Below are 26,180 nucleotides of genomic sequence, written 5' to 3' on the forward strand. Positions count from 1 at the left end.
CTGTGAAATCCAACATACCATTTGTCTTCTTCACCACCTGTTGCAATAGCCTGGCAAAGTTTGCCAACAGCATCCTCTTCACCAAACTGGATGAAAATAATCCTCAAACAGCATTTGGATGCTTTTATTTCAAGTGTCTTCCCTTTGGGATATTATCGGACCCAGAGAATGTCCAGCAAACCATGTCCAATATCTTAAAAGTTAAAGAAGGAGTCATTTGTCACATGGATGACAATCTTATCCTGGGCCCACCAGAGAGGAGCATGATGAGAGTGTTCTCAAAGCCTCCAAGAAGCAGATCTCACTCTGCACTGCACGGATCAGTGCTCGGACCCCAGCTTTTCACAAGATATATTCATGATTTAGATGAGGAAACTAAATGCAGTGTCACCAAATTTGCAGATGACACAAAGTTGGATGGGAGGATAAGCTACAGATGCTTCAGTGTGATTTAGACAAGTTGAGTGAGTGGGAAATGCAGGACAGATGCCATATAATGCTGATAAAGTGAAGTTATCCACTGATAGCAAAAACAGGAAGACAGATTATCTAAATGGCTATTGATTGACAGAGGGGAATGTGAGAGAAGAACTGGGTGTCCATGTACGGCCTGTGAAGGTAAGCTTGCAATGCAACAGGTGCTGAAGAAGACAAATGGTATGTTGGATTTCATAGCAAGAGGATTTGAGTGCAGGAGCAGGGATTTCTTGCTGCAGTTGGACAGGGCTTTAGTGATGCCACACCTGGAATATTCTGTGCAGTTTTAATCTCCTTACCTGAGGAAGGATGTTCTTGCTATGGAGAGTGTACAAGGAAGATTTACCTGACTGATTCCTGTGATGGTGGGACTGACATACAAGGAGAGATGGAGCCTTTGGGTGGACTTCCCTCTGGGCTTCTGTGTTTGATTGAAGGAGGTTAATACACAGCCTGAGTTCCCTGTTTGTTGTGGGGTCTGTTACAACCCACGAACACCATTGAATTGGTTCAGTGACAGGTAATGTGACACCTCTGTGCAGCATGCGGTCAAGTTCCTCTTTGCCCTCTTGGGGATCAATAGGCACATCAAAGAGTAATGAGATTTCATGGTGGAATTCAGTCCTATCGTCTGGCGGAAGGACTTTACCCACTTTTTGTAGAATGTCCAGTTGCATGTATGCACTCCTACTGTGTTAAGAGACACATTGATTACACAGAATATTGAGGGTCTCTTTGATTTTTGCCTGTTGTGATCTGACCGTTCAGCTGCAAATTCACTCCCTCCAGAACATGATGTTTGGTTAACCGTGAATGGTATTGAGCCGTGCTAAACGATCAGCCGTTATGGTCGCAGCAACACCAGTGTCAAGTTTAAAGTGGGTTTTAAAACCTTTGACTTCTGAAGTGACAGACCAGAAATCTTGTTTTGCCCAAGATGTCTGAGATGGCATCTGTTTGTTTGTGGTTCACATTCTGGGTGAGTTGTAAGCTGCCTTTATCCTGTTGTTTTCTCCTCTTTATTGGATGCCTTGATTGATGGCTGGAAATGCTGTGTCCTCCCAGTCTCACCCACTGTTGGGCAGTGTTACTGTCTGTGCTATTCCTTTGTGCCGCAGCGCAAGCACTTCACTGTGGCTGTTGTAGAGTTTCCTGCTAATTTGGAGGGCTTTTGCCAGGGTGGTGCACCATGTTTGGGCTTAAACAATGAGTGAACTTCTCTGATGTCTCAGTGGGTGAGAAGCTGATTTCACTTACTTTATTCAGGTTTGACTGGTGATGTGGTCGATCGAGTGTGTGATAGTTTTTCAGAGATTCTTGTTTGCAATAAAGTCAGTATAGGCCGAATGGACTAATTTTCCTGGTTTGTGAGATCTGTGGTTGAAGCACAATTCTCCACAGTTGTCATATTTTGGAGTAAAAAAAATGCATCAAAAGCTTTTAGAACCGATTCAAGGTCTGCAGAAATCTTTTAACTGCTGTCTGAGAAGGATCTTGTCACTGATAAATCCTACTGTGTTGAAGAATGAGCTAACCTTGTGCTTCTGCTCTTTGGTAAAGATGCCTGAAGCTGCTCAGTACCTCAAGAATCTACACCTCTCCATCCTCCAACGTCAGCCTCTGTGTGAACCTTCGAGATGTTTGAATGGGTAGGGGACTAGTGAGAACATAAGAACATAAGAAATAGGAGCAGGAGTAGGCCATCTAGCCCCTCAAGCCTGCCCCGCCATTCAATAAGATCATGGCTGATCTGTCGTTGCTCAGTTCCACTTTCCCGCCCTCTCCCCATAACCCTTAATCCCCTTGCCTATCAAAAACCTATCAACCCGCGTCTTAAATATATTTAGCGAGGCAGCCTCCACCACTTCAACGAGCAGAGAATTCCAGAGATTCACCACCCTTTGAGTGAAGAAGTTCCTCCTCAACTCCGTTCTAGTAGTGACTGGTTCTTGAATGCCACCATTGTTACCTTTTCCTTTAGCTTAAGATACTTGTGAATTGGTGTTCCAAATAGGGTTTGTTTCGATAACAGGCTGTGGCTGTTCAGTCAAGGACGCAAACTCTTAGATTGGTGTCACCACCGGTGCCACTACATTTCATGTACAGGTGGCATGGTGTATCTTGTCTTGAGAGACTGACTCAGGTAGTTACTTCAAACTTGTTTATTTATACTCCTTACAATATTTACAAGGTAGGCTACTGAATAGGCACATCCCCCATGAGCACTGCCTTCTCTGTCTGATGTGCAGAGTCAGTATCACATGACTGTTAATGTCGGTGTTACGTTATGGTCTACATGACTATTCTATAACTTATCACACAACATGGGGTACAATATAGAACCATAGAACACTACAGCACAGAAACAGGCCTTCTGGCCCTTCTTGGCTGTGCCGAACCATTTTTCTGCCTAGTCCCACTGACCTGCACCGGATCATATCCCTTCATACCCCTCTCATCCATGTCCCTGTCCAAGTTTTTCTTAAGTGTTAAAAGTGAGCCCGCGTTTACCATTTCATCTGGCAGCTCATTCCACACTCCCACCACTCTCTGCATGAAAAAGCCCCCCCCCCCCCTAATATTCCCTTTAAATTTCCCCCCCCCTCACCCTTAACCCATGTCCTCTAGTTATTTTCTCCCCTAGCCTCAGTGGAAAAAGCCTGCTTGCATTCACTCTATCTATACCCATCATACTCCTCTATCAAATCTCCCCTCATTCTTCTACGCTCCAGGGAATAAAGTCCTAACCTATTCAACCTTTCTCTGTAACTCAGTTTCTCAAGTCCCAGCAACATCCTTGTAAACCTTCTCTGCACTCTTTCAACCTTATTAATATCCTTCCTGTAATTAGGTGACCAAACTTGCACGCAATACTCTAAATGTGGCCTCACCAATGTCTTATACAACCTCACCACCACAACATTCCAACTCATACTCAATACTTTGATTTATAAAAGCCAATGTTCCAAAAGCACTCTTTATGACCCTATCTACCTGTGACGCCACTTTTAGGGAATTATGTATCTGTATTCCCAGATCCCTCTGTTCTACTACACTCTTCAGTGTCCTACCATTTACCTTGTATGTTCTACCTTGGTTCCTCCTTTCAAAGTGCAATACCTCACACTTGCCTGCATTAAACACCATCTGCCATTTCTCAACCCATTTTTCTAGCTGGTCCAAATCCCTCTGCAAGCTTTGAAAACCTTCCTCACTGCCCACTACTCCTCCAATCTTTATATCATCAGCAAATTTGCTAATCCAATTTGCCACATTATCATCCAGATCATTGATATAAATGACAAACAACAATGGACCCTGCACTGATCCCTGTGGCACACCACTAGTCACAGGCCTCCACTCAGAGAAGCAATCCTCCACTACCACTCTCTGGCTTCTTCCATTGAGCCAATGTCTAATCCAATTTACTACCTCTCCATGTATACCTAGCGACTGAACCTTCCTAACTAACCTCCCATGCAGGACCTTGTCAAAGGCCTTACTGAAGTCCATGTAGACAACATTCATTGCCTTCCCTTCATCCACATTCCTGGTAACCTCCTCGAAAATCTCTAATAGATTGGTTAAACAGGACTGATCACGCACAAATCCATGTTGACTCTCCCTAATAAGACCCTGTCCATCCAAGTATTTGTAGATCCTATCTCTTAGCACTCCTTTCCAATAATTTACCTACTACTGACGTCAAACTTACCAGCCTATAATTTCCCGGATTACTTTGAGCCTTTTTTAAACAACGGAACAACACGAGCTATCTTCCAATCATCCGGCACCTCACCCGTGGATACTAACGTTTTAAATATATCTGCCAGGGCCCCTGCAATTTCAACACTAGTCTCCTTCAAGTTCTGAGGGAATACCATGTCCAACCCTGGGGATTTTGCTCTTAATATACCTGTAGAAGCTCTTAGGATTATCCTTCACCTTGACTGCCAAAGCAACCTCATGTCGTCTTTTTACCCTCCTGATTTCCTCCTTAAGTAGTTTCTTGCACTTTTTATACTCAAGTATCTTATTTGCTCCCTGTTGCCTATACATGTCATACATCTCTCTCTTTATCAGAGTTGCAATATCCCTGGAGAACCAAGGTTCCTTATTCTTATTCACTTTGCCTTTAATCCTGACAGGACATACAAACTCTGCAGTCTCAAAATTTCTCCTTTGAAGGTCTCCCACTTACCAATCACATCCTTGCCAGAGAACACACTTTTTAGATCCTTTCTCATTTCTTCAAATTTAGTCCAGTTTAGAATCTCAACCCGAGGACCAAATCTGTCTTTATCTATGATCAAATTGAAACTAATGGCGTTATGACCATTGGAACCAAAGTATTCCCCGACACATACCTCTGTCACTTGCCCGAATTTATTTCCTAATAGGAAATCTAATATTGCATCCTCCCTAGTTGGTACCTCTATATGTTGATTTAGTGAATTTTCCTGAAAACATTTTACAAAGTCTAACCCATCTAGATCTTTCACAGTACAGGAATCCCAATCTATATGTGAAAAATTAAAATCCCCTACTATCACAACTTTGTTTCCAGCAGTTGTCTGCTATCTCTCTGTAGATTTGCTCCTCCAATTCTTGCTGACTATTGGGTGGTCTATAATACAACGCCATTAATGTGGTCATACCTTTTCTGTTTCTCACTGTTCATACGCAAGGGACATGCCTGACCCATCTGAATTTCTGGAGTCATAAATTAGATCATTTTTAAAACACGACTATGAGCAGCATGTTATAAAGCGTAGATATTTTACTTTCCAACTCTCAGGATAGTGTAATTATTCAGTAATGCATTGCCGTTGAAGAGTTGAGACCCCTCTTTGATATATTATCTGATGCATTTTGCCCTTTTTGTCCTGTGGCAAGTGAGGTTTGAGTTTACCCTTTCAAACTTCACTACATTTTAATGTGGGATATGCTCAAAAGCGGCTGACTTCAGAACTATTTACTTAGCTCCCCACATCACAGCCCTGGTTCAGAATTAATGATAGAAATGTGAATGTCTCCCTCATTCCATTTAAAGGAGTTTTTTTTTGTGAATTCCTAATTCTTATGAAAAGAACCGCAGCAAAACACCATTGAATCTGGATGCTGCGACCAGCTGGTGTCCATTCCAATTAGCTTGTTGTCACTATTTGCCATTATTATGATAGATAGTGAATGTAATTTATTCTGACTACCAGTTAGTGCCTTGTCATCTGTCTTTCCCTGTGGGCATAGAGCTTCCTGTTGCTTGAAAAGTTTTGTTAAAGAGGGCAGTTTGAACCAGGGACTCCCTTTTTAATCTTGCTATGATAGATAACTTACCTTAATTCTGTGACACTTGTTTGGGTCAGCTGATGTACGACCTGAAGGGCTGAAAGAAAACTTTCAATCAAGAGGAGACTGTGACAGCAAAATTTATTGTTGCCTGTCCTCTTTGCCAGTCAAGCCCTCCCCAAATCCCTGCTGAGACAGGGCTTAACTCTTTGACCTGAACACGTGTAAACTTGTGAATCCAGCAGGTTTCTAAGGCCCCTTCATAACAGAGGGAATCACTAAAGGACTGGTCACATTTTCACTGCATCTATCTTTCTTCTCTTAGACAGTCTGAACAATTTTCTTAAGTTTTTGTTGACTGTTTTATACCAAATTTGGATTTAAAAAAAGTTGAAATCATTGAACAGAATGTATGCTTTTGCAATTCAGTGAAAAATTTAAGTGTTCAAAATCGGCAAATGTTGGTATAAACACCGAAACAATTTTGGAAGGAACTACAGTATTTTAGGTATTATAAATGTTATGAAGCTATAATGCTCAAAGTAGTTGACAAGCCTCATTAGTTGCATTCCCAGTTTAACTTCTTCCCCCATTGAATTTCCTTCAGCCTCTGGACATACATTTGAGGGTGCACTCTAATTCAAAGCTGCCTGTCAGCATGTGTTGTATCAAACAGGCAACCCACCTATAAGTCAGAATGCCGTTAATGTTTCCTGATTCTTTGGCATTTAACTGTACTGTTGGTTTTCATCCCTGACGGTCATTATTACATCTGACCTTGCAAGCTGAAGACATGGATACTTGGGTGCAGGCACAGATACTTGGTCCCGAAATTGTGTTATCAAATTGATTTGGCAATGAGAGGACTATAGACAGCACTAAGCAGAAAATGGCACACAGGCCTTGTCAAGTTTTCACTCTTCATTTAAGCAGACAGAAAATTTAGTACTGCGGACCTTTGATTTCCATTCAGTTTTCCCTTCGATTGTTGTTTTGAGCCAGATCATGGAATCCGCACTCTAATGAAGCATTGTAGTTACTGATTTTATTTGTTTCTTTCTATTTGGATCTGATATTTATTTCTAATATTGCCTTTTCAGCTCTTACTTTAAGTCATTCATTCGGGTGTAGGATGAGAGTATTACTGGCAAGGCCAGCATTTATTGTTCATCCCTCGTTGTCCTTGAAGATGGAGGGAGCTGTCTTTTTGAAACCAAAAGAGAAAATGCTGGAAAGTCTCAGCAGGTCTGGCAGCAACTGTAAGGAGAGTAAAGCACTGATGTTTTGAGTACAGATGACCCTTTGTCAAAGGTAAAATGCATAGAAAGTGGGAATATTTGTACTGTAGGGTGAGGGAATGAAAAATGAGTCATAGCTACAAAAACAAGGGAGAAGACTAAGAGGTGTTAATGGCAGTCCATAGAGAGAATAAAAGGTGTGAATGGCAAAATGGCAGAGAAAGTGAAATCCAAGGGGTAAACTGTGACAGATGAAGATGTGGGGGGAGGGTGGAGATGAGTGGAAGAGAGGTAAAATTGAGAAAAAGAGGGAAAAGGGAAGGTTTGCTTTTATCCAGTGTCTTTTTGAAGTGTTGCAATCCTGTCGTGCAAGTGCACCCACAGTATTGTTAGGTGGAGAGTTCCAGGATTTTGACCCAGTTTTGATGAAGGAAAGTAATAGATTTCCAGGATGGTGTGTGACTTGGAAAGAAACTTGCAGGTGGCAGTGTTTCCATGTCTGCTGTTCATGTTCTTCTAGGTGGTAGTGGTTGCAGGTTTGGAAGGTGCTGTCAAATGAACTTTAGTGAATTGCTATTAAGCATCTTGTAAATGTCTCTGGAAAGGGTGCAGAGGAGGTTTACCAGGATGTTGCCTGGCATGGGGGGACTGGGTTACGAGGAGAGGTTGAAGAAACTGGGACTATTCTCCTTGGAAAGACGGAGATTGAGAGGGGACATGATAGAAGTATATAAGATACTGAAGGGAATAGATAGAGTTAATAGTGAGAGACTGCTCCCTAGACTGGGTACGAACACGAGAGGTCATCATTTAAGGGTGAGGGGGGAGAGGTATAATTTGGAGGTGAGAAGAAGGTTCTTTACGCAGAGAGTTGTGGGGGTCTGGAACGCGCTACCGAGTAGGGTGGTGGAGGCAGGAACGTTGGACTCGTTTAAGATGCAGTTAGATAGGCACGTGAGTGAAACGAGAATGGAGGGATATGGTAGGGGCTATTAAATAGGGTTAAACCTCGGGAGACACCGGAAAGGCAGGCTGTAAGATTAATATTTTTGTCTTTATTCCACAGGTGGAGGTCCACCTCGTGTCAAACGAGGGGCATGCACACGGCGGGTCGTGCGTGGGCTGCTCTTGGAAGTTCCAGGAGTGGCCTAGTACTTCGTGTCGGTGTGTGTGCTTGATCCTGGACCGGTAGACGGGCGCCGCAACAGCTCGGTGACTAGCACTGCTGGCTGTGCAGACACATGGATTTGGGCCTGTGTCTGTGGGAGTTTGCGCATTCTCCCTGTGGTTGCGTGGGTTTCCTCCGGGCGCTCCGGTTTCCTCCCACACCCCAAAGATGTGCTCTTAGGCTAATCGGTTTTTACCAAATTGACACTATTTCTTCCCTGAATCTGACTGAGTAGGGTTCCATTCGTAGACACGCAGGGTAGAATAGGTGTAGGGTGATGCGGCGGCACGGGCTCGTTGGGCCGAAGGGCCTGTTTCCCGTGCTGGGTTGTTCTTTGTTTCTTTGTTAAATGGTACTTACTGCAATCATGGGGTGCCAGTGGCAGAGGTAGTACATGTTTAAGGATATGGGTGGTGTGCCAGCGAAGGTAACTGCTTTCTTCAGGATGGTGTCAAACTTCTCGAATGTTGATGGAGCTGTACTCATCTAGTCAAGTGCAAAGGATTTCATCACATTCTGATTTGTTCTGCGGATGATGTAAAGACTTTTGAGAATCAAAACACGAGATACTTGCCTCAGAAAATGCGGACTGCTGTAGCCGCAGTATATATGTGACTGGTGCGGTTAAGTTTCTGGTAATTGCTAACCCCAGGATGTTGATAGTGGGGATACAGCAATTGTAATGTTGTTGAACATCAAAAGGATGCAAATGATTGTCAACTAGTATTTGTGTGGCGTGAATATTACACTTAATAGCCTAAGTCTCAATGCTGTCCGGAACTTGCTGCAACAGACAAGAACTGCTTTGTTACCGGAGGAGTTGTGACTGGTGGTGTGCAATCATCAGCAAACACCCCTACTTTTGATATTATGTTGCGGGGAATGTCGTTGATGAAGCAGCTGAAGATAATTCGGGCTATCATCCTGACCTGAGAAACTCCTGCAAGATAATTTGCCTCCAAGAACTATAACTTGTGTGCTAAATATGACTCCAGCCAGTGGACAGTTTTCCATCTGCTTCCAACTAACTACAAATTTCCTAAGGTTCCTTGATGCCACACTTGGTCAAATGCTGGCTTACTGACCAGATCAATGACTCTTGCCTCATCACTAGAAAATCTTTTGTTTGTGCTTGGACAATGGTAATAAATCAGAGCCGGAACCACATGATCCTGGTGGAATCCAAACTGATCAGTGGTGAACAGATTATTAGTGAATATTGGCTCAAAGCAAAGGCGAGGATTCGATGTTAAATGTCACTGCATGCAGGGTATTCAGGAAAGATGGAATGAAAGTAAGGGCAAGGGGTGACAGAATTAATTAAAGAGAATATTGCCATACTGGAGAAAGAGAGAGGATGTCCTGGAAGGACAGAACCTATTTGGTTAGAGTGGAGAGGTACTGTTACCCTATTGATTGCATTCCATAGATCACCAAATAGTGGGAAAAAATAGAGAAACAAATTTACAGGGAAATTAGAGGAGGCACAGAAAATGCAGAACAGTGATAATGGGGGACTTCAGTTAATACAGGCTGGGATAGTAATAGTGTAAGGGGCATAGAGGGATGCGGAGAACAGAGTTTCTGTAAAATGTTCTGGAAGATCTTCTTGACCAAAATGTTTCCAGCCCTACAAGGGAACAGGCTGTGCTGGATCTGGTTCTGGGGAATGAAGTAGGTCAAGTATCAGTGGAGGAACATTCTGAAAATAGTGGATTATAGTGTCAAAAAGCTGTGGGTAGATGTGAAAACGGACAATGAGCAATAGAAAATAAAAGTATTTAGTGGAAGAGGGATAATTTCAGTTGGATGAGAGAATGGATCTGCTGGGTAAATTGGAATGAAAGGATCGCCAGGTAAAGCCATAAAAGAGCGATAAGCCTTCTCAGTGAAAAAATGGTTAGGGCAGAGTTAAAGTGTATTTCTGTTGTGACAACATCTCGGAAAGTTAAAGTCAGAGCTCCCTTGAATATGAAAGAAGAAGAGAATAATGTGCAACAGAAAAAGGGTGCACGTCACCAATGTCAGGTTGATAGAGTGAGAACCAGGTTGAATATAGAACGTTCAGAATGGAAACGGGAAAGAAAATGAGTAGCAAAGAAAGAAGAATATCCAGATGTCCTCCATAGGCATTTAAATAATAATAGTAAGATGAGATCCCACTTGGGGATTGAAAAGAGAATCATACTTGGAAGCTGAGGGCATGGCTGAGGTGTTAAATGACTGTTTTGCCTCTGTCTTTGGTCAAGAAAATGATGCTTCCATAGTCATGTTGAAAGAGGAGATAGTTGAGATGCGGGATTGGCTAAAAAATGATTAATTGAAGGCAAAAGAAAGGCTAGCTGCATTTAAGACTGATAAATCACCAGGACTGGATGGGATGCATTCAAGGGTGCTGATGGAAGCAAGAGTGGAAATTGGAAGGTACTGGCCTTAACTTTCCATATGGGAGAGGGCAGAGGACTGCAAAACTTCGAATGTTGCATCCTTGCTGAAGAAAGGGTGTGAGGTTAAACCCAGCAACTACAAACCAATCAAATTGACCTTGGTGTGGGAAAGCTTTTACAAGTGATAAACTGGGACAAAAATTATTTAATTAAGGAAAGCCAGCATGGATTTGTTAAAGGCAAATACTATTTAATTAACTCCATGACTCAACAAAAGAGAGTTGGAGGTTATGCAGTTGGTATGGTGTACATCTGATATAAAATGACAAATAATTACGATGTCAGCAAAGTTGAAGCCTCTGGAATAAAAGTGACAGTGAAGGCATGGATACAAAGTTAGCAATGTGACAGGAAATGGACAGTAGCGATGAGTCAGTGACGGGGGGAAGGTATGCCATGGTGTTCCCCAGAGGTTGGTTTAGGACCACCAATTTTCTTGATGAATATTAATCATCTAGATTTTGTTTATAGGGCACAACTTTCAGATTTGCAGTTGGCAGAATTGTGAAGAATGAGGATAATAGTGATTAACTTCAGGAAAACATAGAGTAGTTGAGGGATTGATTGCCACATGGCAGGTTGAAATTTCATGTGGATTAATGTGGGGTGATATTTCTTGGTAGGAAGAATGAGGAGAAGTAATATTAACCCAAGGGGAACATTCTAAAGGTGTACAGGGGCAGAAGAATCTGGGAGTACATGTGTACAAATTATTGAATGCGAAAGAACAACTTGAGCAAGCAATGAAAAAGATATAGAGAATCCAGGGCTTTAGAAATATAGACGCTGGATGGAATTTTGAGCCCGTGTTAGCCATCAGTAGAAACGATGTTGTGGGCTCAAAATCCCACAAGAATCAGGAAACATACCCAAAAAGGGTGAAAACATCACTGTAATACATTTAAATACGTTTTGATATTATTAACAAGGCCCTGGCACATGATCCCTCCCTCACTTGATACTCATACCTTGTTGGAAATACAAAGTATATAAAGGCGTGAATCAGTCAGAGATCTCGGGGTACAGGTTCATAGCTCCTTGAAAGTGGAGTCACGGGTGGACAGTGTGGCGAAGAAGGCGTTTGACATGCTTGGTTTCATCAGTCAGAACATTGCATACAGGAGTGGGACATCTTGTTGAAGTTGAAAACATTGGTAAGGCTACACTTGCGATTCTGGTCACCCTATTATAGAAAGGATACTATTAAACTAGAAAGAGTGCAGAAAAGATTTACTAGGATGCTACCGGGATTTGATGGATTGAGTTATAAGGAGAGGCTAAATAGACTGGGACTTTTTTTCTTTGGAGCGTAGGAAGCTGAGGGGTGACCTTACGGAGGTCTATAAAATAATGAGGGGCATAGGCAAGGTAGATAGTCAATATCTAAAACTAGAGGGCATAGATTTAAGGTGAGAGCGGAGAGATACAAAAGTGTCCAGAGGGGCAATTTTTTCATAGAAGATGGTGAGTTCTGGAACAAGCAGTCAGAGATAGGTAGAGGTGGGTACAATTTTGTCTTTTAAAAAGCATTTAGATAGTTACATGGGTACGATGGGTATAGAGGAGTATGGGCCAAGTGTGGGTAATTGGGATTAGTTTAGGGGTTTTTAAAAAAAGCAGCATGAACAAGTTGAGCCGAAGGGCCTGTTTCCATGCTGTAAATCTCGATGACTCGATGAAATATTGCCTCCCCGCACCCAGGGGTGCAAAGGTAACTATAGTCCCCATTGCCGGCCCTGGTATTGCCTGGCACAGGATAACTGTGTGAACCTGGCAGCGCCAGGACTGGCACTCTGGGGAGTTCTGTCAGCGGTGCCAGGAGCAGTGCCCAGACATGACCTCTCCCTGGGGGCTGTACTCTTCTGTATGCCTCCAGGGGGTTCTTCTCACCAGATCGTATCATGGGGAATCCGTTGTGATTCATGTTAACGTGAATGGACAATTTAATATCGGGGAGTTGCCTATCATGTATAAGGACCTGGTGAGCATATTTAAATGTCTGCAAATAGACTCCTGACTTTTAAAGAATTGAAGTTAGGTTGAATTTCCAAACCAAGCTTGGCTTGTTACTTCAGGGCTTGGTCCAAGTGGTGTTCAACATGGAGCAACGCTACTTCACCAGCTGATGGAGGGTGGTGTGCAGTCATCAGCAAGACATTTTCATGTTCACGGTTGACCTGTGCCATGAGACTTCATGGAATCTGGAGTCACTGTTGAGAACTTCCAGGGTCGTTCCCTCGCACTATGTTGTCATTTCTGATGGGAAAGGGTGGTGAAAAAGGAGTCTGGAACACCGCTGAATGAGTTATTGCTTGAGTATTCTGCAAGACAGCTCTCAGCTTTGACATCAATGCAGAAAATATTGCAGTGTTGACCATGCTTAGTATGATAAGCTAATGCTGGGTGATCCATCTGTTTTTATCCTCCATTTAACTTTTGTCTTCAGCAATTTCATTCAATGAAACCGATTGCTGACAGTTAAGAGTCAACCACATTGTCAGGGGACCTGATCAAGTAGGACTGCAGGTGAAAAAAAAAAGTGCTGAAATACTTACCAGGTCAGGCAGCATCTGTAGAAAGAGAAGCAGAATTAATTTTTCAGAAGTGACTGAGGAGTGGAACAGGGTGCCACAGGAGGTACATTCCCTATGGAATGCTGTAAGGGGAAGTGAGGGAACAATGGGCTGGATTTTCACAGGGTCAGCAAGACTCCACAGACCTTTACAAATGGTAGCCAGGACCCAATTCTGGGATACCTGTTTCTATTACCTATGGCCTTGTCAGTGCAGGACAAACATGCAGGCAGGTGCAACTCGCGAGATGGCACAATGTATTCCCCATGTGGAAGGCCCCATTGCAAGAATAGGCATCTCCCAGCCTTCTGCAATTTTTATGAAATCAGGGCATCTTTTCAAGAAGTTGTGGTTCATCATCCCCCAAGATGTGTAGTGAACCATAGTCTTGATAAGGAAAACTTTTGAAAAATAAATTCGGAAGGTCTTACCCATGTCCCACATGCCAACTTACACTCCACCCATTCCCAATGGTCCCTCATATCCTCCATGTCTACCTATGGCACTTGAATGCCCATTTACTAGTATACATCCTGTACCGAACCAGTACACCCAATAATAACAGTACCATGTATGGAAAAAACTCATTCATAAATTTCTTGCAAAGTCTTCTTTCATTACAAGCATTTAAAAGTGTCAGTCAATCAGGTATTTAAAGTCTCAATGGCCATGTGGCGATGACAAAAACATAAACTTTGAACAATCTTGTATAGCTATCATTCATGCAGACTTGATTGTGGAAAACAAACTCTAATTTGTGAAACCTATTCAAAGCTTTTAAGTGTCTTTCAAGGGATTAATCCTGACAAAGCCAAACAATTTTATTCTGATGATACATCAAATTCATCCTTTAATAGCCTCTCCAAGCTGTCAAATAGAATGTGAACTCTGAATATCCTGCTGAGACAATTGTCACTTCAGAAAATCAGCCAAACTTTCATGATAATGTAATTCTTGATCTTGGGGAAATGCCAACAAAGGGCTCTTTTGAAACTGCCTGACCTTTTGCTACTTTGTTTTCTGACCTATGCTTGTCAATTGGAGCAGTTGAGCAGAGGTTCTTTAACTTTTAAGTGTGGAACATTTAAAAAGCTTCAGATCATGGCAGTTATACATAATGTATCCAGCTATCAAGAGCGTTTATGTCTATTCCATCAATTTGTGGCTCCCACACTGCAAATTAAGGCTACAATGGAACCTGTTTGAACTTAGCACTAATTTAAAATAGACCAACTAAAATTGGGTTTCCTGTCCATATGAATCAATCTCTGCCCCATCCCTCCCACTGACAAAAATTTTACCTGGGGGTGGGATTTCTGCACCTGGGCTCTGCCCATCATTTTGCAAGTCCTAGAGCGTCTTCCTGACTCTGAAAATCCAACTCGTTGTTTCCTTAGTTACAAGGCTACAAAATGCGAGTGAAAATCTTAGTGGAGTCATCAATCTACCTGCAAAAGTTTTTACAACAATGCTTAAACTGCTGCTTAAACAATAATTAACTATTATGGATAGAAATTAGATTGTTAAAGGTCCACAATAATTGGTCACATGTTTGTTGATCCATTGAGTAGTCTGTGGAATAATGAATAAAAGATATTAATCTAAATCATACATTGCAAAATTTTCAAACTTCCAACATATTTTTGTTTTCTCTCATCCTTTGTCTTCCCCTTGTCTCAATCCGTATGATTTTTATCTTGAGATCTAATCCATTTCTTTCTGATTTTTTTTTCTCTGTGTAGTTCACAGCCTATTACTTTCCTTTGGTATATCATTATTTTTCCTCTTCTTGTTCCTTCGCTTTGCCTTCCTTAAATTGTCTTGCTTCTTCTGAGAGGATTTTGTGCCCTTCTCCGTTGACCTCGCAACTAAAATTTCTCCTTCATAACCAAGTCTTAAATCTTGAAAATTCCCCCTTTCCAATACTAATACCGATGATTTTCAGTTGCACATATTGCAAATGGTGAATTGTGCATCCAGAAACAGTTAGTTAATGAGATGTGATCTCCACCATACATTTATTTAATTCACTTCATGTTTGGTGCTGTTCATGTATATGCTCTTAAGAGTTCCAGTTGCAGACCAGATGAACCTTATTTAAAAAGAACTAAGGGATGTTTGCCAGCACTTTGGTAAATGATCAAGGGTTGCATTGTCTGCCTGTATGAAATAGAATATTTGTTTCATTTAAGCAAAAGCCCTCAAACATTGGAGAGTTATGTTGTATTTGAATTTGCGAGTTAGTGCAAACTGAACCAAGGAATACCAGTAATCCAGCTCTTTCACAGCTGGATTCTGAAGGGCATCCAGGGATGGCCAATAAATGCTGGCCTAGCCAGTGACGCCCACATCCCCTAAAATGATTTTTAAAAATTCAATAGTTCATGCGAAAATGTGGCTCCTCATTTGAGATTTTCTATTGGGTGTGAGTTTTCTTTCTGAAAAAGCAAATGGATTTCTTTTTATAGAAAATAGTTAGAATTGCAACTTTAAAATGGTGCTCTTGTAATTACTAAATTATACAACAAAAAATATAGAATCAGCTCAGTTGCAGCAGTGCTGTATATCATTTCTAGCACAATCAGTGGATTTTTTTAATTTAGAGTTGTGTAATATCGCAAAAGGCCTGTGTTTCCAAACTAATAATAAAATGAAAACTTTGTCAAGCACGTGCTGTCTGTTTATTGAAGCAGTCGATTTCAGAATCTTAACTTATTCGATCGTTTGCTGGTGATGGTGATGATACCATCTTTTAAAGGCCATTTAACTTGATCCAATTGCAACTGACTAAAATTGAGACTGTCTGTATTGGCAAACAATAATTTTTTAAAAATTTGCGTGGGTATTTCATTTCATGCATTTGAATACATAAGCTGCAAATAATCAGTTCTGCTTCTGTGACTTTCTGCAGTAATTGTTCGTATTTGTAATTGTCCTTTTGAAACATTATTTTCTTGCATTTCTTACAATTATAATAAATCCTGTCCAGTAAATTTCCTGACAAGCAGCTATAAAACCTACTTGAGTTCATATCACTTTCATGGGCAAAGTGAGTATTTTAGAGTTACAATCTGATTAAAGTTGATTATACTCTTCTGAAGTTAATCTGCAGTATTTTTAACTGCAAGTCAGATAAGTTCCACATCTTTCTAGAGCAGCGCAGCAATTTAAAATGTATGTGAAGATATGTTGTATAATGCAACAGATGCTTGATTAGATAAGTCTTCAGTTCAAAGTCAGAGTTCTGCTGAGATTCATAAACTGATGGAGATTTTTCTCCATTACCTTATCTGAATCTCTTGGTTTCAAAGTAATATTGAAGCAGCCACTGCCTTCCAGCACCCACATGGAGCATTCATTGTTTTATAGCGGTTCAATTCAATCAGAGATAATACAGACAGTGAAACATTGTATGTTTCTGATCGTTCAAAGCCTAGTCATCTAAGCACGGTTAATAATGGACATGCGACTGATGGTGGTAATGATACCCGTCATGAGCTTGAATCCCAGCACGGCAAGTTTGTGAAATAGAATTGAAATCTGGTAAATTGTGGGTTAGTACCAAGGAAATAAAAACAGGTAGACAACCGCTATGTTGCAAACACCCAGCAAATTCAGGAATAGGAATCTGCCAGTTGCATGATTGCCATTTGTGATCCCATCACGTAGCTGACTGTTAATGTTCGAGGCACAATTTGTTGCAGGGATGCCCAGTGTTGCATCCCTGCAACAAATTCAAACACATTGGGTCTGTATGATGGTTTGGTACAGAAATTACTCAATTTTTCTAACTAAGCAATTCATCTCCAAGCTGTTTCCTCAGATCAATTATTGGAGCTCACAGTTTTAAACTGAAATACCTCATGCAAATTGAAGCTTGAGCTTAAGTTTAGCATGAGGTATTTCTGTTTAAACCCTACAATACTATTAAAACTTCTGGTGTTTCACTGAAACTTTGAACCTTGAATCTACTAGTGGATTATTTGATCTCTGACTGTCATTTCAGTGAGAGTTTGGTGCAACTCCTTGAGCAGCAATGGAAACAGCCAATTTAACTGGATTATACTTATCTCACAATTCAAAACTGCAGGGAATCAAGAGAACTCCAGTGGAAATTAGGACATGTCTGCTTTTTAGGGAAAACTTGTGTTTCTCTTAAATGTTGCAGTTCTTCAATAAAAAGTATCTATTCTTCATAAAACATTTACCTGCCTTTGAGTTTCTGTCCAGCTGCATGAAAAGATCATTACTTTTAAGTTAACCATTTTAGGGGTTCACTATTCAGTTCTAATTTTCTTAAATCCATCAAATTTTCTAGTACACACACACACCATGCCTCTTTCTTCAAATCTGCTGGAATGTTTTTCTGTTTTTTCACATGACTGGTACTATTTTAAAGGATCATGAAGGGTGCATTATTTTCATTTGATCCGGACACAAACAACTTTGTGGATCTAGTTATCTTGCTCTTTGTAGACCTTGGTTTTGGATGATGAATCATTCAAGGTGAGTGCGCATATAGGAGTGGGGGAAACATAGGAAAAAGGTCAGCAATAATTTAGATTTAATCTTGTACTGCCAACAGTAGCTGGAAGTGATAGTGCCCCAGCTGTGACCTACATTTCCATTTGGCAGTCATCCATTTTTAATGTTGGCATGTTTCTGATTTTTCTTGTGCACTGATGGTAGTGAGCTATCACATAGATAGAAGAAAGGACTGTGCCAACTAATAAAGAAGCAACTTTACAGAATGACAGAAATTGTGACATTAATCCCCCAGGATTTCCAGGTCTTTGAGGTGGCGTGGTGGTTCAACAGTTAGCACTGCTGATTTACAGTTCCAGGAAGCTGGATTCAGTTCCGGCCTTGGGTGACTGTGTGGAGTTGCACATTCTCCCCATGTCTGTGTGGGTTTCCTCCATTTGCTCTCATTTCCTCCCATGGTCCAAAGATGTGCAGGTTAAATGGGACGTCCATGTTAAGTTGTCCTTTAGTGTCCCAAGATGTGTAGGTTAGATGGAGTAGCCATGGGAAACGTATGGGGCTACAGGGATAGGACAGGGGAGAGGCCTGGGTAGGATACTCTGTCAGAGAGTCAGTGTGGATGCAATGTGCAGATTCTTTATTGCTACATTTCTCCTCCCTTTGCTTTACTATTTAACTGAAGATTATGGGTCAAATTTTGTCTGTCTGGCATCAGGAAAACCCTGATGCAAGCGGCACATTCAATCCACGTGTGACTTCAGAATCTTTGCCATTTTTGTCTTTACACATCAGCATTGGTTCATGGTGCATTTTGGAGCTGCACTGGAGTGGGTGAGCCCCAATCCTAAAGTCCCACCCCTGAACCACTGTTTTCGCTTGGTAGTGAGCATGGGTCTGTTAGGATTCCAAATTATTTTCCCTTGAGATTTTTTATCCATGCTAGCATGTTTACATTCATTATTTTCTTAGATTGTGTAGTATAAAGGGTTAATGTTCTATATAAATATATGATCTACATCCTCAGTGACATAAGATCACGTGATAAGAGAGCTTGGAGAGAGACCGAGTTTCGTATTGTGTAGAGTGTTAGCAGAATGTTGAATTAAAGGTTGAGTTTGCTAACAGTATCACCTCCAACCTATCAGTATATCCAGGACCATGACTGTTGCCTACCAGATCAAAGACTTCAAATACAGAGATAGTTTGGAGGTTTTGGCCTGAATTTCTGCTTCCAAATCAGAAACGGTCCAATTGGTGATTTGGGGATGGCTGTCAGGCCTGTAGCCCCTGGAAAAAGTTTGTATGTAGCCATAGGGGCTGCCAGCTGTTGAGGTAGCTTGTGTGAAAGACAAAACAAAAAGCAGCCCTCATCCCCACACCACCTACCTCCCACACACTCCTTACGCCCTATTCATGCCATCATTAGCCACCAATTGCTTCCCCATCCACCCTCCCATGACTTTTCAGATCCCCAGACTAACCTATGCACTTCCACCTACCCGCTATTGGCCTTTCATAGAAGAATCCCTACAGTACAGAAGGAGTCTAAGGTCTAAATTGACTAGGGTAAACTTAGCATGGCCAATCCACCTAACCTGCACATCTTTGGACTATGGGAAGAAACCAGAGCACTCAGAGGAAACCCACGTAGACATGGGGAGAGAGTGCAAACTGTACACAGTGACCTGAGGCAGAATTGAACCCGGGACCCTGGTGCCGTGAGGTGGCAGTACTAACCACTGTGCCACCGTGCTACCTTTATGGCCCCATACCAATCTACACTCCTCTAGTCACTTCCATGGCCTTTTATGGCCTACACCAACCTATGAAACTCTATCCACCTATCATGGTCTTTATGCCAACTTTGCACCAAATCATGTCTACCCATGACCCACCAACACTCTATCTTTACACTCCCATGCCAACTCAGCCTGTATCTACTATGGGTAGATCTCAGGATCCATGCTGAGATGGTATAAAATCAAGTTATTAGTGTCTACTGCAGACCTTAACACTAATTTTTGATACCCATTTATCAATTTAAATTATTTCAACTACATATATAAAGGTGAAATGCAACACTTTGAAAACTACGGTAGAACTCTGAGCTACCAGCTCACTCGAAAAACTGGATATTAAAGGGAGCAGAATATCACAAATGAATATTTCAATTGCTTGTAGACTGATATAGATTGAAATGCAGGCTTATTTCAGTATTCTGCATTGTGTGGTACAATGATGAAAATGGACCAAAGAATGTGGTTACCTAATAATTACAGGAGTAATATTAGTAACATTGATGAGATATGGAAGTGAGCAATGAAGATATTTCTTCAATTATAGTTACAAAAAAATTAAAGAAGTTGTTTAGTGAATAGGAAATAGAACTACCCTAATTCCTATTTTCAAGATTATGAAGGAAATTAGACAAACTGATGATGCAGTTAACATACAAACACCAAGTTAACAAATTAGGTTAGTGTGAGTAAAAAGAGAAATCAAATTGAATTTTGGTTTCTGTAAAATGTGGTGCATAATTACTTGGAACCCGTTTAGCCTAAGAAGGGCATAAAAGCTGCCTAACACATGGCCGTTTTAAACTGAAACAGTTTACGGTTAGATTTGTCAACTCGTTTAAGATGCGTCCAGTGAAATCCTGTGCCGCGTGTTTAGCTCAATGAATAAAAAAACAACGAAAATTACAGCACAGGAACGGGCCCTTCGGTCCTCCAAGCCTGCGCCGACCACGCTGCCCCACTGAACTAAAACCCACTACCATGTTCCTCTATTCCCACGCTATTCATGCATTTTTCCAGACGCCCCTTGAAGTTCATTTATTGTATCTGCTTCCACTGCTTCCCCTGGCGGCGGGTTCCGGGCACCCACCACCCTCCTATGCGACAGGGCCTGCCTTGTACGTCTCCTTTAGGCCTTGCCCCTCACACCTTAAGCCTATTCCCCCTACAAATTGACTCTTCCACCTTGGAAGGAGGCTTCTGACTGTCCACATTGTCCATGCTCCTCATAATCTTGTAGACTTCTATCATATTGCCCCTCGGCCTACATCGTTCCGGTGGGAGCGGGCCGGGTTTCTCCAACCTCTCCTCGTGGTTGGTGTCCTCCATTCCGGGCAGCATCTTGGTGAATCTTTTCTGTGCACTCTCCGGGGCCTCCACATCTTTCTGCTGGTGTGGCGGCCAGAATTGAGCACTATATTCCAAGTGTGGCTTAAAGATACAATATGACTTGCCGGTTTTTAGACTCAGTGCCCCGGCCGATGAGGGCAGGCATGCCGTGTGCCTTCTTGACTGCCTTCGCCGCCTGCATTGCCACTTTCAGTGACCTATGTACCTGTACACCCACATCCCTTTGCCTATCAATACTCTTGGCAGTTCTGCCATTTACTGTATGTTTCCTATCTGTATTGGACCTTCCAAGGTGCATTCCCTCATATATGTCTGGATTGGACTCCATCTGCGGTCTCTCCGCCCGGGTCTCCGACCAGTCTATATCTTGCTGTATCAAGAATCAAGTAGATAGGGTTGTTAAGAAGGCATACGGTGTCTTGGCGTTTATTGGTAGGGGGATTGAATTTGGGAGTCGCAGCGTCATGTTGCAACTGTACACAACCCTGGTGCGGCCGCACTTGGAGTACTGTGTGCAGTTCTGGTCCCCACATTGCGGGAGGGATGTGGAGGCTTTGGGGAGGGTGCTGAGGAGGTTTGCCGGGATGTTGCCTGGTATGGAGGGGAGGTCCTATGAGGAGAGGATGGGGGATTTGGGGTTGTTTTCGCTGGAAAGAAGGCAGCTAAGAGGGGATCTTATTGAAACATATAAGATGATTAGAGGTTTAGATAGGGTGGACAGTGATAGCCTTTTTCCTCAGATGGAGAAAGCTAGCACGAGGGGCATAGCTTTAAATTAAGGGGGGGTAGTTATAGGACGGATGTCAGGGGTAGGTTTACCCAGAGGGTGGTGAGGGATTGGAATGCCCTGCCTGCTGCGGTTGTAAATGCACCTAGTTTGGGGGCGTTTAAGAGATCCGTGGATAAGTTTATGGACGAAAAGGGATTGGTTTAGGTTAGTGGGTCATTGTTTTTTAACTGGTCGGCGCAACATCGTGGGCCGAAGGGCCTGTTCTGCGCTGTAATGTTCTATGTTCTATGTTCTATGTTCTATATCCTTTATAAAAAAAAATTTAATTCAAGTGCGTAATCCCATATAAGAACAAGCAGTTATATTCAAAGACTTTATGACCATTTGGAGCTGTCAGTCAAACTGTGAACTATAAGAACATAAGAAATAGGAGCAGGAGTAGGCCATCTAGCCTTCGAGCCTGCCCCGCCATTCAATAAGATCATGGCTGATCTGTCGCTGCTCAGTTCCACTTTCCCGCCCTCTCCCCATAACCCTTAATCCCCTCTCCTATCAAAAACCCATCAACCCGCGTCTTAAAAATATTTAGCGAGGCAGCCTCCACCACTTCAACGGGCAGAGAATTCCAGAGATTCACCACCCTTTGAGTGAAGAAGTTCCTCCTCAACTCCGTTCTAAACCGCCCCCCTTTTATCTTGAGGCTGTGCCCCCTAGTCCTACTGTCTTTTTTGAGCGGGAAGAGTCTCTCCACCTCTATCCTATCCATCCCATTCATCATCTTATACGTCTCAATGAGATCTCCCGTCATTCTTCTAAACTCTAACGAGTACAAGCCCAGTTTATTCAGCCTCTCCTCATAGCTCAACCCCCTCAACTCCGGTATCAGCCTAGTAAACCTCCTCTGCACTCCCTCCAAGGCCAAAATATCTTTGCGCAGGTGCGGCGCCCAAAACTGCACACAGTACTCCAGCTGTGGCCTCACCAATGCCCTATACAGCTGCAGCAAGACCTCCCTACTTTTATATTCAATCCCCCTCGCTATGAAGGCCAGCATCCCATTCGCCTTCCTGATCACCTGCTGCACCTGCAAGCTGGGTTTTTGCGACTCATGCACAAGGACCCCGAGGTCCCTCTGCACCGTCGCCTGCTGCAGTTTTTCGCCCCGTAAGTAATAGTCCTTCCTACCATTCTTCCTACCAAAGTGGACCACCTCACACTTGCCAACATTAAATTCCATTTGCCATTTCCTGGCCCATTCGCCCAGCCTATCTAGATCCTTCTGCAGACTCTCCACACCCCCCGCACAATTTGCTGTTTCCCCCAATCTTGGTGTCATAAGGTACCCCTCTGTGAAATCAGTCATGCACCACATTCCTATAATCCAAAGGCCAGAAGTTAGCGTTTTGGTCTCTCCAGTTATGGACGTTGGATCAGTTTGAAGGAGAGTGCACTTTTAGATGTGCAGCCACCTTCATGAACCATGGACCTCACCAGTGTATGAACATGGCACATCTGCAGTCTACATGTGGTATAAGGGTTAATAATAGAATACAATAATACTGTATTACAAAGACAATCTGGTGATGGGGATCTTTGTACACTGCAAGTTCACAGCATGTCTGTAGTTTCCCACTGAACTGCTAACAATTATATTTATTATATTGATTTATAATAAGTCAGGAGGGAAGTGCTCATTACTGGAATTGAAAGTTGAGGTTCTGTATCCGCATTATATCTGAGAATCCAGTATGTTTGAAAATTTGATAGTTTAAACATCCTATTCACTATGTAACATTGTTTATTGTTAAGCAGGTATTCAAACAGTGGAGAAGTATGTTTGTTAGATGATGTAATAACATATAGATTTATTTTCTGCCTCAAAGGTGAATGGCAAAGAATTGGACAATTTGTGGTCTCCATAACGTGAAGCCCTGGCAAGCATAGTTCCTACAACCATCTGTGTTGTTTTTGGCATGTGCTGTGCAACTCATAACGTACACAACTATACTGTAATATTTAAAACATTTATAGTGTCAAGTCACATTTCTAGTACAGATGGTAAGTTTTTCGAAGTGACTATACTTTGGAAAAATGGCTAACCTGCTGCACATAACCAGTGAAATGGCTGATCAACTCAAAAGCTGTGGAAAAATCAAGGAAGACGAGAATGGATCATGGTCGCACAGAGAACGTTGTTTGCGAATCTAATTAGAATGATTTGAGAGGTGCAGACACCTGAGTGGAGAGTTTCAAAGAGGGAGTTGAGAATGATGGGTCTGTCAGTTATGATGTAGAGATGTCGGCATTGGACTGGGGTAAACCTGGTGTTGTGAAACTTCTTACTCTGTCAGTTATGCCATGGAGTGGCTGCAAAATGCACCGGTGGCTGCCAACTTTAGACAGGCGCTGAATGCTTTTCATTACCACCATCTTTAACCAATATAACTGATACTTAAATATCATTGACATCCACCTCCTTGTGACTCCTGATTCTAATACTTTCTAGATATGTCTATGTAACAGGTCCATGTCTATTTTATTTTGGCCATGCTGTAGTTGTGTGGTGTTCTGGTTTTGTTCAATTCTGATCAAGGCCGTGCTCCAAGCTTTGGTAAACATGCAGAGAAAAGGTGAAACTGACCTTGGGGCATAATTTTCTACTTGGGGGATCTCACAGCAGGAAGATCACGAATTGTCTTCAAATGTGTCATAATGGGATTCCCACCATACAAAAACATGAACCCTGTTACACCACTAGCAGAGATGATCAAGTGGGGAAGTCCCACTGTCGTAAAAGCCACTTTCGGTCTTCTGCTCTTTTTCCCTCCCCCTTCACCATTCCTGTCCACCCAAAACAGGCAGAAAATCCCCTCTCTGTTCCCCCTGCCCCCACCCTGTTTTGTGGCAAAGGACTGAATTATGAAGAAAAATGTGAGGAAATTGAAGATAGGGTGAGATTGTTGCTGAAAGTGAGTTAGATGGGACATTTTCCCATTGGTCCAACCCAGCTTCACTATGACCTCTTTTCCTGGGTCAGAGTCAATTAACTTTGCATTGCTGACTCCCAGTAAAATCTGTGCTCTTCACTGAGATTGTAGAGGAAGGAGATGTTGTGGTTAGCTAGGCAAACCCTTTGTTGCTGCTGCCAAAATGGGGAGAGTCCATTTCAAAGTGAATAGAAATCCTTTAAATGTGCTAACTCCAAAAAATTATTTGGCCATGAATATATAATGTGAAAATAAACAAAAGAAAGCAATTTAAAGGTTTTGGAAATGAAGAACATTTGCACGTCACTTGCAGCTCAAGAAACTCAGTCTAATCTTTCCCATTCCAATAATGATGCCAAGGTAAATAGCTGATGTACAATAATTACACTGTAATTATCAGAAGTCACATTGTGAAGCTGTGATATAAAGGGGCGAATTTTATTGTCCCACTTGCCGCGGGAATCGGAGCAGGTGAGAGGCGGACCACAAAGATCTGTTGACCTCAGGCAGGGTTTTCTGGCGAACGAGGCTGAAAAATTCCACTCAGATTACTTTGATTCTTGTTATAATACCAGAAAAGTTACAACAGTTATATAACAGGGAGTTGGATTACTCCAGATGATCATCAGATAAAAAGACCTTTTGTGTATCCCATAGTGCACTTATTACAGGGTATATAATTTAAACCTGACCTGATCATTGACCTTTCAAGACAAACTGTTACATCTGCCACAGAAGAAATGGGTGAGATATTAAATGAATGCTTGCCTCAGTACTCACCAAAGAGGGGGACTTGATGGAAAGCAGGTCTAGGGTAGGGTGTGTAGATGTTCTGGGTCATGTTGCTATCAAAAAAGAGGAGGTGTTGGGCAACTTAAAAAGCATTAAAGTAGATAAGTCCCCAGTGCCTGATGGGATCTACCCAGAATACCGAGGGAGGCAAGGGCAGAAATTGCTGGGGCCTTGACAGAAATCTTGATATTCTCATTGGCTACAGGTGAAGTTTCAGAGGACGGGCAGATAGCCAATGTTTTTCCATTATTTAAGAAGGGCAGCAGGGATAATCCAGGAAATTATAGGCCGGTGAGCTTTACGTCAATGGTAGGGTAAGTATTGGAAAAGATCCTTAGGGACAGAATTTACTCACTTTGGAAACAAATGAACTCATTAGTGATAGCATGGTTTTTTGAAGGGGAGGTCGTGCCTCAGAAACTTGATTGAGTTTTTCGAGGTAGTGATGAAGATGAGAGATGAGGGAAAGGCAATGGATGTTGTGTACATGGACTTCAGTAAAGCCTTTGATAAGGTACCTCATGGTAGACTGGTACGAAAGGTAAAGTCACACGGGACCAGAGGAGAGCTGGCAAGATGGATACAGAACTGATTTGGCCATAGAAGACAGTGGGCAGCAGTAGAGAGGTGCTTTTCTGAATGGAAGGCTGTGATTAGCAGTGTTTCACAGGGATCCGTTCTGGGACCTTTGTTGTTTGTAGTATAAATAAATGATTTGGAGGAACATGTAGCTGGTCTGATTAGGAAGTTCGCAGATGACACAAAAATTGGTTCAGTTGCAGATAGTGAAGAGGATGTCAGAGGATACAGCAAGATATAGACCATTTGGAAACTTGGGCCGAGAAATA

General features: G+C 42.2%; 1 protein-coding gene across 1 annotated transcript in view; it reads left to right on the forward strand.

Annotated features, from left to right (window-relative positions):
- The window catches only part of adamts16 (ADAM metallopeptidase with thrombospondin type 1 motif, 16), a 226,589-nt gene that overhangs the window by 61,732 nt on the left and 138,677 nt on the right, over positions 1 to 26,180 (forward strand). The gene's annotated exons all lie outside the window — the stretch shown is intronic.

The sequence above is a fragment of the Carcharhinus amblyrhynchos genome, chromosome 2, assembly GCF_965287045.1.
Source record: "Carcharhinus amblyrhynchos chromosome 2, sCarAmb.v2.hapA, whole genome shotgun sequence".
NCBI lineage: Eukaryota > Metazoa > Chordata > Chondrichthyes > Carcharhiniformes > Carcharhinidae > Carcharhinus > Carcharhinus amblyrhynchos.